Raw genomic sequence first — 12,038 nt, 5'->3', positions numbered from 1 at the left:
TCCTTGCTGTTTCTCAGTATAGATGTGAACAAAACTCTCACTTCAGGACAGCGCCTGGCACATATATTTATATTTGCTGAGAGAATAAAAAAGATGTATGGTACCCAAAGTTTTAGTCAATAGCATGTAATTGTCAGGGTCTTAATTCATACTTTTGCCAATCTTGTAATTTACTGGCCAGTGTTATCTATCTTCCTGTCTGAACACATACCCAAGAAAGAAAACTAGAATGAAGTATTTGAAAAAATCATTTGAATGGAATTCAAATATGTTACTAAACAATTACATGTTAGTTGTTTAAATTAGTTTAATTAGAAAATCCCTTCAAAGACTGACACACTTAAACAATGAAATTTTACTAAGAGAAAACAACACACTCTAGTTCTAGATTAGACAGTAGCTTGGTAATTGACTGAGACACTTTCTCTCATCTTGTGATGCTCATGGGAAGGACTGCATGAATGCAGGGAAACCTGAAATTATCACAGTGTATAGGACTTCCTATAGGCAGTCAGGAGCTTGGAAACTATGAGCTAGGACAAGTTGTTCTGGAATGGAGGGAAAAAGTTGACTAGGAAGCTCCAACGATTTACTTGTAAGAAAAGCAGCTTGGTACTATGTGGTCTAGAGTAGGGGAGCAGGAAGCTCAAGCTCCCTGTGTGGTTCTGCACAGCCTGTGAGTTAAGAATGGCTTTACATCTTTATATTTTTAAACAAGTCAAAATAATTGCATAAGTTATCTTAATGTCAAATAACATGTAAAACATTATTGGGACATGGACATAGACATTTGTTTATACAAGGTCTCTAGTTTCTAGTTTCCTGAGAGGACTGTGTCTTTGTGATATAATCTGACTTGCTAGTCTAAAGTGTCCATGCATGCATCCTTTAATACCATCAGGGAATTGCCACAATCCCTAATGCTCAAGACAGTTGAAAGAGTTACATACATCCTTAAGGGCATGCTCTACTTAAGGGAAAAGAGTGGACCATAATAAGGAGGCTCAGATGAGAGAAGAGCAAGCAAAGCTAGAGGAAAGAATGCATAAAAGGTTGTTACATGACAGACTGAGGATACAGTCTTCTGTAGAGGGGCCTTTTTAGTTAAAAAGGCATCAGACAGTTATAATAGTTGTCAGAGCACCTGTTTTGTGCTTTCAGTTAAATGTGAGAAGCTGAAGACTAGATGCCAAGGATCCATTTTCACTCGCAGAAGTGAATTAGGCACAGATAATGGAGAAGATGTCGAAATGGCTCTCTATCCAATTATAACTTGGCTTGAAAGAAACCCAGGCTTGAGTTGGAAAAATTTGGCCCTGAGCAAAATTTCCAGCATTTTCTTGTTTGTTTGTTTTAGAGTCTTGATAATTTTAGAGTCTTCATGGTGAAAGCCAACTTCTATCATCTCTAAGACAGGGATATTCTGAGTACCTCCAGCGTGTATGTGTAGGAAACACCTAGTGTGCTTTTAGTCACATGATCTTCATTGGCTCTGTCTTCTTGGCTTTGCCTCCATTCAATTCTCTTCCTCTCTGTTGCTACTGCTAATGCATCTGTTCTGCCTACTATGCCATAATATGACTATGCCTACTATGCCTACTATGCCATAATATGACTTGATTAATATGACTATAAGTCATATTAATCAAGTCATATTATGGCATACAGTATTTTGTCTACCTTGGAGCTCAGGAAGTAACATAGTCAGTACTTCCCTTAAAAGCATAGAGATTTCAGTTAGATCCAAGAATCTATGTTAAAATTCAGGAATGGTGGTGTGTAATTGTAACTACAACACTGGGAGTACCAATAAGGCAAGATTTCTGAGAAAATCTCAGCAGAGAAAGAGAGAGAGAGAGAGAGAGAGAGAGAGAGAGAGAGAGAGCACATGCATACACCTACAGCATGCTAATATGCGAATAGGACAGCTTACAGGAGTCAATTTCTCTCCTTTCACCATGTGGGTCCTGGGAATCGAACTCAAGTCATCAGGCTTGGTGGCAAACACCTTTATCCACTGAGTCATCTCACTAGCACAGTATATGGAATTCTAAAGTCTAGACATTTCCAAACAACCAATTAAACTTTTTCTCACCATCACTTTAAGCTGATTTTCACAGATAATTTACTGGGTAAACAAAAACTAGAAGCTGTTCTTCTATTTTTCTTCTGGTCTTGATTATATTTACCACCACTTCCTCTGCTTTTTCCAGATCCAGTCTCTACAACTATCTATCCAACTTTGTGTTCTTTTTGTTTTGTTTTCAAAACCCAACAAGACCAATTTGTGCTACCCAAATATTCTAGGCTATGCTATCTTCTATTGGACTGTGGGTGGCTTGCTATTTTTAACAACAAAAATGAGAAAGTTAACACTGTTTAATCTAAACTCTTAGACCTATATGATGGTTTAATACTATAATAAATATAGAATCCACATTGACAGGCCATGTATAAAAGCACAAAATATAAAATACTAAGTGCAGTCTTTGCTGGTAGATTTGTGGACAGACTATATGGCTGTGGATAAGCTGTTTTCAGTTCTTCAGACTTTTTTTTGAGAGAGTGAAAATATTATGGAGTTCAAATGTATTCTTAAAAGAAGAAAGACTTCTAAAGTAGTTATGTCCAAGACCCTCAGTATAGCCACTCACTTCTCAGAGTATGACTAGCATTATTAAGAGCTGTTTATTAGTCTATTTTACCAATTGCAATGGAAACATTTAGAGAGTATAAGTTTTGTTTGAAATGTAGTCATTTAAACCACCTACTTTACTTAAAATAGACACAGTTCACTTTACAGCTTCCCACTCATTATAAGCAATTACCACATTATGATGCTGACTTCCTGGAAGCAAAGGTTGAATTATGCCAACATTTTCTGTGTCATTTTAATTTCTGACTATAACAAATGCCCAAGAAGAACAAGTTATAGAGAGAAAAAAGTTTATCTTGGTTCACAATTTTGTGATGTCAATCAATTTTTTGCCCTTTTGTTTGTTTGTTTCTTTGTTTGTTTGTTTAGGGAATTATGGTAGGAGAATATGGCAGAGGGAATCTGCTTCTGTGGTCAAGTGAAAAAAAGAAAGAGAATTGGGCTGAGGTCTTGTTCTCCTATTCAAGGATGCTTCCTCAGTTACTCCAAGTCTTTGCACTGGGTTATGTTTCTTAAAGATTCTAGCATCCCCCAGTAATACAAGGCTTCAGAATAAGTCTTCAGCACATGGGCCTATAGGGGACACTTATGATGCATCATTCATGCTATGGTACAAATGTAGAAAGTCCCCCACAGCTCTGTGTGTCTGTGACAGTTGGTTCTCAGCTTGTGGTGCAATTAGAGGATGCTCTGGATCTTCTAGAAATTGGGGCTTAGTTGGCAGGAAGAGGATACTGGGGTGGACCCTTAAAGATTATACATTGGTCTGCTTCTGTCTTGAGCTGTCTTTGTTCTCTGATTGGCTGAGATGTCAGCAAGCTTCTATAAGCTGCCACTGTTTCAAATAGGCAATGGTTTTGTAATGAGACCTTCCTTCATATCTTCTCTTTCATGGTAGACTCTACCCTCTAAAGTGTGAGCCAAGATAAATCCTTCCTCCATTATGTCACTTCTGTCAGGCATTCACTCACTCTGATGAAAAAAAAGCAGCTAACATACGACACTGTGTTTTATCAAGGCAAAAATGTCAGTGGGATGGCCTGGAAGAGAACCTGTAACCAGTAAAGTGCTTGCCTTGCAAACCCGAGGGCCCAAGTAACTCATAAAAATCCCAGCATGGTGTACTCACTTATAATCATGGAGCTCTGTAGGTAGAGACAGGTAGATCCCTGGGATGCAGGAATGACACCTGAAGTAGACTTCTGGACTCCATCAGCATGTTCACATATGTTCACACACACATGAACACGTGCATTAGCATACACATGATCACATGCAACTACATACACATGAACAAAACGTCAACAAACTGAAAAGACACTTAAATTACTACTGAAAAGGGGCAAAATATTTGACCAGAGAAGCACTGTGTCCAGAGAGCCACAGAAGGTGAGCCTTCTAGAGGACATCTCACTGAGCGTTCATCCCAATTTCAGATGTTCATCTGAAGGAAGTTCTGACCCACCCCCTCCCCCAAGGTGCTAACTTATGAAGAAACTGATTTTTTTTCCTTATTCTTATCACAGAACAAAGGCACAGCAAACTAACAGAAGTCTGTGGAATCAAAAGCACCACGTCACAAGGAAAACATAAAAAGTGACCTTGACTGCGTGATTAGGGAGACAGATCATCAGGAAATGAAATGGTCTCCCTGTGTGGGAGGGGTTGGCTCTTCCTCTCAGGATTACCCATACCCAGAGTCTCCCTCTTCATAAATCATCGGTTCAAGCATATCCAGGGCTTAGGATGCCAGGAAAATGGTGATTCTTGAGACATAAATTGCTAATTGGAGCTGGATTTTCTTATACAAAAAGAGTTAGATGAAAAAGTTCTTCCTTCTCTTTTGTTAAGACTGTAATTGTAAAAAAATATTTCATTAGAGATAGTTATTGAAGTTCTTTCCCTCTGCTATGTGGGATGGAGATTGAACTTGGGTCATCAGGCTTGGCAGCAAACAGCTTTACCCACTGAGCCATCCTGCTGGCTTTTGAAATAGCTATTTCAGTACCGTGCCTAGATGGCCTCGGTGGCTAGGTAGGAAATAATAAATCAAAGCGATAGAGAGGTTTCAGGAAAATGATCCAGGAGCAATGAAAGTAGGAGACATTTCTAAGATTGTTTAAAATTGCTCCCAGGTGGGGTTATGGGTATGTTTACACTGGTAATGACACAGCTATCACTTTGTGCTCGTATTTATTGGCTATTGAACTTGAAGTGATCAGCCATACTGAAACTTAACTTCTATACATGCTACTTCCTCTGGGCTGGTGTTCCAATGGCTGTATCCTCTCGAGTTGAAATAAGGACAGTTAAATTAACTAGACAAAAAAGTCAGTGTGCTTTTTTCATATATAACTCACAAAATAGAGCATCTCTGTAGTCTATCTGAATTTTATATCCAGCTCCAACATTATCTAATTGGGTTGAAACATCCACTTGGCAGGCAGAGGACAAAGGGCTCTCTCCCATGCATCAGAGCTGCCGAGGTGGTACAGAGGCGGTCAAGTCCTTTCGTTAAGGGCTGAGGGGGTGTTTAGTGAATGCAGAAAAAAGGCCAGAAGTTTGAGCCAAGGGCCAACAAAGAGAACAGAGGAAGTGTCTTCCGGAGCATCTGCCTTGGGGTGGGGGAAAGAATTAAAAGTCACTTTCAGACCAATACTTATCATAGTCACTAATTGCACTGAGGATAAGAACTACTTAAATTAAAGAAAAAGTTGCTTGCAAAACCTTCCTGAAAGGCATGGCCATAAGCTCATTATTTTAACTATCATGTGCTTCTGCTTTTCTCTTTCTTCCTTCTCTTTCTCCTGCCTCTCCTCTTCCCCTTCACTCTGTTTCCAGTCCCACTTAGCAAGAACACTGTCACAGTTCATACTGTTCACAGGCCTTCTTATGCTCAGAACATGATTGAGTGCTTTACATGTTCAACGCTCTTATTCTCACAGTATTCTAATGCAATAGAATTCTCCGTATTTCACAGAAACTGGTGTTTAAAGTCACATAGTCGTGAGTAGATCAAAACTGGAATGTACATGACTCATTGTTTTAAAATGAGATGATAATCCTGAGGAGAACTACATGTAAATGCAGAAGTCAGTTCAGTTCAGTACACCTTCCATCATGTAAGGGATTATTAGGACTGGAAGAGGTGGAATTTGGGAGTGACATTAAGTCATCTACCAGACCACCCCTCCAAAAAAATGTCTCTGAGTCTGTAAGTGGTGAAGGCCAAGTCACTTGTGTGTGAACTGAGGCTGTTCCCTTCACTGATGATATTGGTCAAACAATTAAACTCAGAGTACTCCTTTCAGATTGTACAGTTGGGCTCATTTAGGAATAGTTTGCAGATGGAAACAGCCTTTTTGGTGTTAGGTTTGAAGGGATCTTATCAACAAACACAGAAGTGTAAAAATACAGTCAAAATAGAAAACAGCTCCACCACCCTAGAAAGTCAGCCATGTCCCTTTGTGTTAGATCTCTCCTACCACCTAGCCCCAAGAAATGGCTTATGAACTTATACTTTCTCCCAGAATGCCATGCAAATGACATCGTACAAATTGAGTCCTTTTATGGAGGGTCTATCTTACTTGATGCATGAGAATAAAATTGCTACAAGCTATTAAAAGAGTTTTATCTCTAGACTCTCCATCCTTTGGTTTGCATGCCTCCCCTGATATAATACAAAATGGCTGTGACTGGTGCCTTTTACAGCAGGTACTAAAATCCAGAAACACAACACAGAGCCTATATTCTTCTATAATACTTGCTGATTGGGGCAGTGGTGGCGCATGCCTTTAATCCCAGCACTTGGGAGGCAGAGGCAGGCGGATTTCTGAGTTTGAGGCCAGCCTGGTCTACAGAGTGAGTGAGTTCCAGGACAGCCAGGGCTACACAGAAAAACCCTGTCTCGAAAACCAAACCAACCGAACAAACAAACAAAACAACTTGCTGATTATTTTGCATGTTGTAGAATTCGTTCTACATTTTTGTACCTGATTGCCAATTTATGCAAAATTCTCCTAAAAAATCTCCTGCCCCTTCCCCCTATATACATAACTAAAAAAATAAGCTAAGGTTCTTTTTTACAAGAGGTTGACGTGTTGAAGTCAGTTTTGATCCATTGTATGTTGATGTCTGCAGACAGGTGCATTCTAATGGTGAATGATGCGTGGATAGAGACAAATAAAGATAATTACTGAAGCAAAGTCACAGGCAATTAATATAAAATGCATGAAATATGTGAAAGAGCTGGAACTTCATACTTTTCCATCTCTGAATTAGTAACTGGTTACCATTAAACACAATGCATGCGTCAGTCTGGTTAACTACCTTTTCAAGCAAAGCAAGACTTACATTTATTTCCCAGTAATGATTTCTTAATCTTTTTTTTTTCTTGAAAGGCATCTTTTGCCAAACCATTCCATCAGATACTAGAAAAAGACATCAGTGAGTTCAGAAGTGAATGGGAGGTGATGAGGGGGTGGAACAAGTATAGATTTTTTCCCCTTAAGCCTGAATCAGCAGAGGAATAGCCAAGTTGGGTTCTTGGATGCTTCCAGAAAAAGCATTTGATTTTTTTGTCTTTATCTCAAATTAAATTAATGCTCTTTTATTCCTCTCCTTCACCTCTGATTCCCTAAGATCTGCATGTTCTATTGGCTATGAAGGTTACTAGGCACACTGCCAATCATGTTTCAACATCAGCTGTCTGATCACAAAACTGATCATTGCTATCTATAGGTGGCTGCCACATTTATTCTGCCATCACCATGTCCTGAGCCTTCAAACAGATGGTCAGCTAGATGGTTCAGGGTGGATAGTACCAACTTAGGGCAAGAGTTCATCCCCTGTCAATGAAGCATGGCAGGGGGACTTGTCAGGTCTCTCTCAGAGCCTGGCTCTTGTACAGCTGCAGGACTCAGTCCTGCCAAGCACCAGTGAGATGAGACCACAGGATCTTTCAGGGCCTGTTATTCAGAGGGCTGCCCATGTTCAATGAGACAGCAGCACAAGCTATGGTGACTTGCCATAGTCTCAGCATAAGAGAAAGATAGCAGTGATGTTAAAGTGTCTGACTGTGTCCTAGATGCAGCCTTTGCATCTCAAAAACTCAGTAAATGACAACAGAGGATGGCCTTTATTAAAGACTCTTTATATGTCAATCATTTATACACTTTTCTTTTAAGCAGCATTTCAGCCTTATGTGGGCCTTCCTTTAGGGGATGGAGGAGTTGAGCAACATGCATGAGCTCACAGGTTTCCATTCTGGGCTAAGCACTTGGCAAAACCTAGAAATACAAATTACAGATCATCATGCCCACCCTCCTACAAAGCAATCCTATAGCAGGAGAAAATATTTTTAAAAGTTTGAGTACATGACTAGGAAGCTTCTTCTCTGCTGGCTAGCTTTCATAGTACCAGAAGGTGCTAAGCAGGCTGCTCAGGGAGTCATCAGCCTTACCCTGCTGTGAACCCTGCAAGCTACAATAATGACATGCATGGCAAGATATGCCCATCGATGCAATAATGGCACATATGTTATGAGGATAATGAGCCATATTCTGCCTCAGTTTAATGCTTGTTCCATAGGAGGAAAAACATATGTCTGACACTGTAAATCTGGCCAAGATCTCTCTCATAGCTGGGAAGTTCACAGGCATCAGTTATGAACCTACAATAACATGAGCTTTAATAACAAAGAGATGAAATAGATGATATAGTCGGAATTTTACACATTCTTACTCTGTGATATGCAGTTAAGTATCTTGTATACTGTCTTAGTTACCTTTCTATTGCAGATAGCATGACTAAAATACCACGACTAAGGCAAATTATAAAAGGGTCTAATTCGGGGTTCTTAATTCCAGAGGGTTAGAGGTTATGACTATCATGGCAGGGAACATTACAGCAGACAGGCAGGCATAGCTCTGGAGTAATAGCTGAGAGTTTATATCATGAAAGAGTATCATGATACAGAAAAAGCTAACTGGGAATGGCATGGGCTTTTGGAATCTCAAACTCATCTTCAGTGACATACCTCCTCCAACAAGGTATTACTTCTTAATCCTTCCCAAACAGTTTCACAAACTGGGTACCAAATATTCACACATATGACCCCAGAGGACCATTGTCAGTCAAACCAACACAGACAAAGTGTCTTCTTTCATAATCACAAGCTACCAAGATGAGTTCTTTCATTGTCATGTTTTGTGTCGATGGGGAAACTGAGGCTAACAGAGGTTAATTAAAACAGCAAAAATCATTAGCTAGTAAGTGATGAATTTTGTGGTGTACTATTTGCCAAGGGATGCAAAAGAAGAAGACAGAGTAATTAACAGACACAGAAGTTCAGGCCAAGCTTTACAGGGAATTGTTTGACATTTGAACAGAGTCTGAAAATTGAGAGTGACAGTTTATCTTGAAGCAGAAAGCAAGCATCCCAGACTTCAGGAGTATCAATAGGCAAGACACTCAGTTATTTCTGAGTGTCAGCAGTCAACATGCTAGTGGTGGTTGGGGAAGAGGCTGGTGAAGATACAGTGAGTGGCAATATGAAAAGATACAAATGAACATTGGTACTAAATTTTTTAAAGGGTTGGTTTAAAAATAAATCTAGTCTTCACAACTCTTCATCAACAGTTTAGGTTTTAAAAATTCAACATCTTAGGTTTGGATCCTCTACTTCTGTTATTTATTAACTATGTTACCTTGGTGAGCAAACTCTATTCAACTGACAGTCTTTTCATCTGAGAAACCAGGATAAATACAGTAAGTCTTCTGCAGGTTGTTAGCATAAAGAGAAACTACTTTCATAAAAGACTCATTATGGTTTGGATATGTCAAAGGGACAGAGTGAAAATTATTTTTCACCACTATGGCTTCCACAGTGGACGGAACAGACTTGGATTACAGCTGGGGTCAAAGAAAATGTAACAAAAAGAACGAAGTCTAATAAATGATACTGTCTTTAGTTCCTGGATGAGCAATTAGTCTCATCCAACACAGGCATGACACATGGAGCACATACTTGCATTTAACAGAAACAATGGCACAAACATGGTATTGAGAAGCTTTTATTGGCTAAAGGTATAGGGGACCTCACATTAGCTGGGGCCTCTAGAAAGTACCAATGCCTGGTCAGCCATCACATCCAGTGGGCAGATGAACCATTATGCCTGGCTAAAGCACTTGAATCAAGTAGAGTTACTTTGTGTCTGTGTATACTAATACTAAAAGTCAGCGATTCACATGCGGTACAATCTTAACCAGATTTTTACAGGTTTGGAAGCACAATTCAGTTGTACAGGACTGGAAAGAAAGCATCCTATTAGGAGATGTGAATCAGGTTAATTACAGGGTAATTTAGGTCAGCATCTCTTGCTTAGGGGCTATTTCAATGAAGATTGAGACAGGCTAGCATGTAAAAAGAGTTCTGTTTGTTTTAGTACACTAGTTGTGGGGAAGGCTGGAGTCTGAACTCCATCCTAACCACTCCCTAGAAGACTATGCCTCTTTCCAATCAATCCACTTTGAACCCAGCTCAGGCTACAGGTAAGTTTATCCCAGGATTTTCCAATCTGCCTTCCAATGGAGTTTCTTGAGAAGCTTTAAGACCTAAGTCTGAGCTTCACTTCCAGGGACTTCACTGAAACTGTCCTGTCTTGAGCCGCAGAAGCTTCTGCAATATTGGAGAGAGGAGTTGAGGTGGATAGGGTCAGAATATGTTGTTTATATGTAAGAACTTATCAAATAATAAATTAGGGGAAAAGGTCCTTGGGACAATGGTGCCAAGCAACCTAGATGTGGAAGCAGTAGGATGGGTACAGGGTTGTGGGCTGTGTTCTTGTCTGACTCTACCACCAAAGGCCTCAGGATATGAAATTCCACAATAACAATTTTCTTAAACATGTTTATCTAGTATTAGTGTGTACTTTGTGAACCTTGAGAATGGACTTTGCCACAGTTCACTGAACACTCTATTAATATGTTCAGAATACCCCAGTCTTAAGGAGAGGCAGAACAATTTTTTCCAGCATGGGGGTTCAAGTTCTGTGAGGGGAGGGTAGCCTCCTTGTACCAAATGCCAGATTGCAGGAACGCACAATGGCAGGGATCTGTCTTCTGGGGGAGATAAAGATAGAAGCTGTCAGTAAAACTGGTATTTATTTTGAAAACCACAGAAGGCTTGTTTCTAAAAAAAATAAAAAGAGGGGTACAGGAGGATAATATGAGAACTTAGTATGCATGTATAATATATAAAATATAGTCCTTAACTCTCTAGGAATCTAAAGTGAACATATAGAGAGGAGAATACTGGGTTTTCAAAAGGACAACAAAGGTGAGATATACGTTTAGTAGTTCAGATGGATTTTAAGACTTAGTGTTTGTCATATCACTATTCAAACTGTTAAGTTATAGAACCAACATATGTGCTCAACAACAGAATAACAGATAATAAAAATGCTACATGAAAAGAATAGTTTTTTTCAGCTATGAAGATAAATGGAATTGTGGCATTCACAAGAAATGGACACAACTGGAGATAATCAAGAAGCAAGTTCATCTCAGTAAGACAAATGCTTCCTTGGATTTGGGGTCCCAGTTCTTGCATGGAGACATAAAATCAGATATGTATAAATTATGTAATAGAAGAAGTGACACATTATAGTGGAACACAATGGGTTAATGAGAGGGGGAAAAAGAGATGGTGAGGAGGGAGGGGAGGGGGAATGCTCAGTGCACATTTAGATATACAGGCAAGATGGCTCAGTGTGTAAAGGTGCTTGCAGGTAAGCCTGATGACCAGAGTTCTATTCCCTGGACCCAAGTGATAGAAGGAGAGAACTGACTCCTGTGAGCTGTTCTCTGACAACACTCTCTCTCTCTCTCTCTCTCTCTCTCTCTCTCTCTCTCTCTCTCTCTCTCTCATACACACTCACACACACACTCACTCCCTTTCCCCTCTCTTTCTGTCTCTCTCTGTCTTTGTCTCTGTTCCTCTCTCTCTCACAACAAAATGTAAAATAATAACAAGCTAACAAAAGACAATGTGGTATACATTTGAAAAAAAAACTAGGGACTGTGGTATCTTGTCTATCAGCTTCACCTGAAGAAAATACTTTGTACAAAGCTTCATAACCTGGACACACTCCATGAAGCATTATAAAATTTCTATTTATTAAATTGCTTTTAAAAATGCAATTTCCTCAACTGACAACTCATTTTCAGTTTTGACATCTGGACTCTCTTGTTCGACCTGTAAAAGGAAAGGGTTTTGTAGGACTTCCTCACATGACTGAGTTCCATGTGGCATGTGTCTACCTTGCTTCCATTCTTTTTGAAACCTATATTCCACCAACACATGTTTGCTGCTCACTAGCTG

General features: G+C 39.6%; 1 protein-coding gene across 4 annotated transcripts in view; it reads right to left on the bottom strand.

The window, feature by feature from the left end:
• Positions 1–12,038, bottom strand: part of Chrm3 (cholinergic receptor muscarinic 3) — a 429,236-nt gene that overhangs the window by 310,646 nt on the left and 106,552 nt on the right. The gene's annotated exons all lie outside the window — the stretch shown is intronic.

Source organism: Arvicanthis niloticus, chromosome 8 (genome assembly GCF_011762505.2).
Source record: "Arvicanthis niloticus isolate mArvNil1 chromosome 8, mArvNil1.pat.X, whole genome shotgun sequence".
NCBI classification, from domain to species: Eukaryota; Metazoa; Chordata; class Mammalia; order Rodentia; family Muridae; genus Arvicanthis; species Arvicanthis niloticus.
The sequence above is the reverse complement of the archived record's forward strand: the minus strand, read 5'-3'. Positions and strand labels throughout refer to the sequence as shown.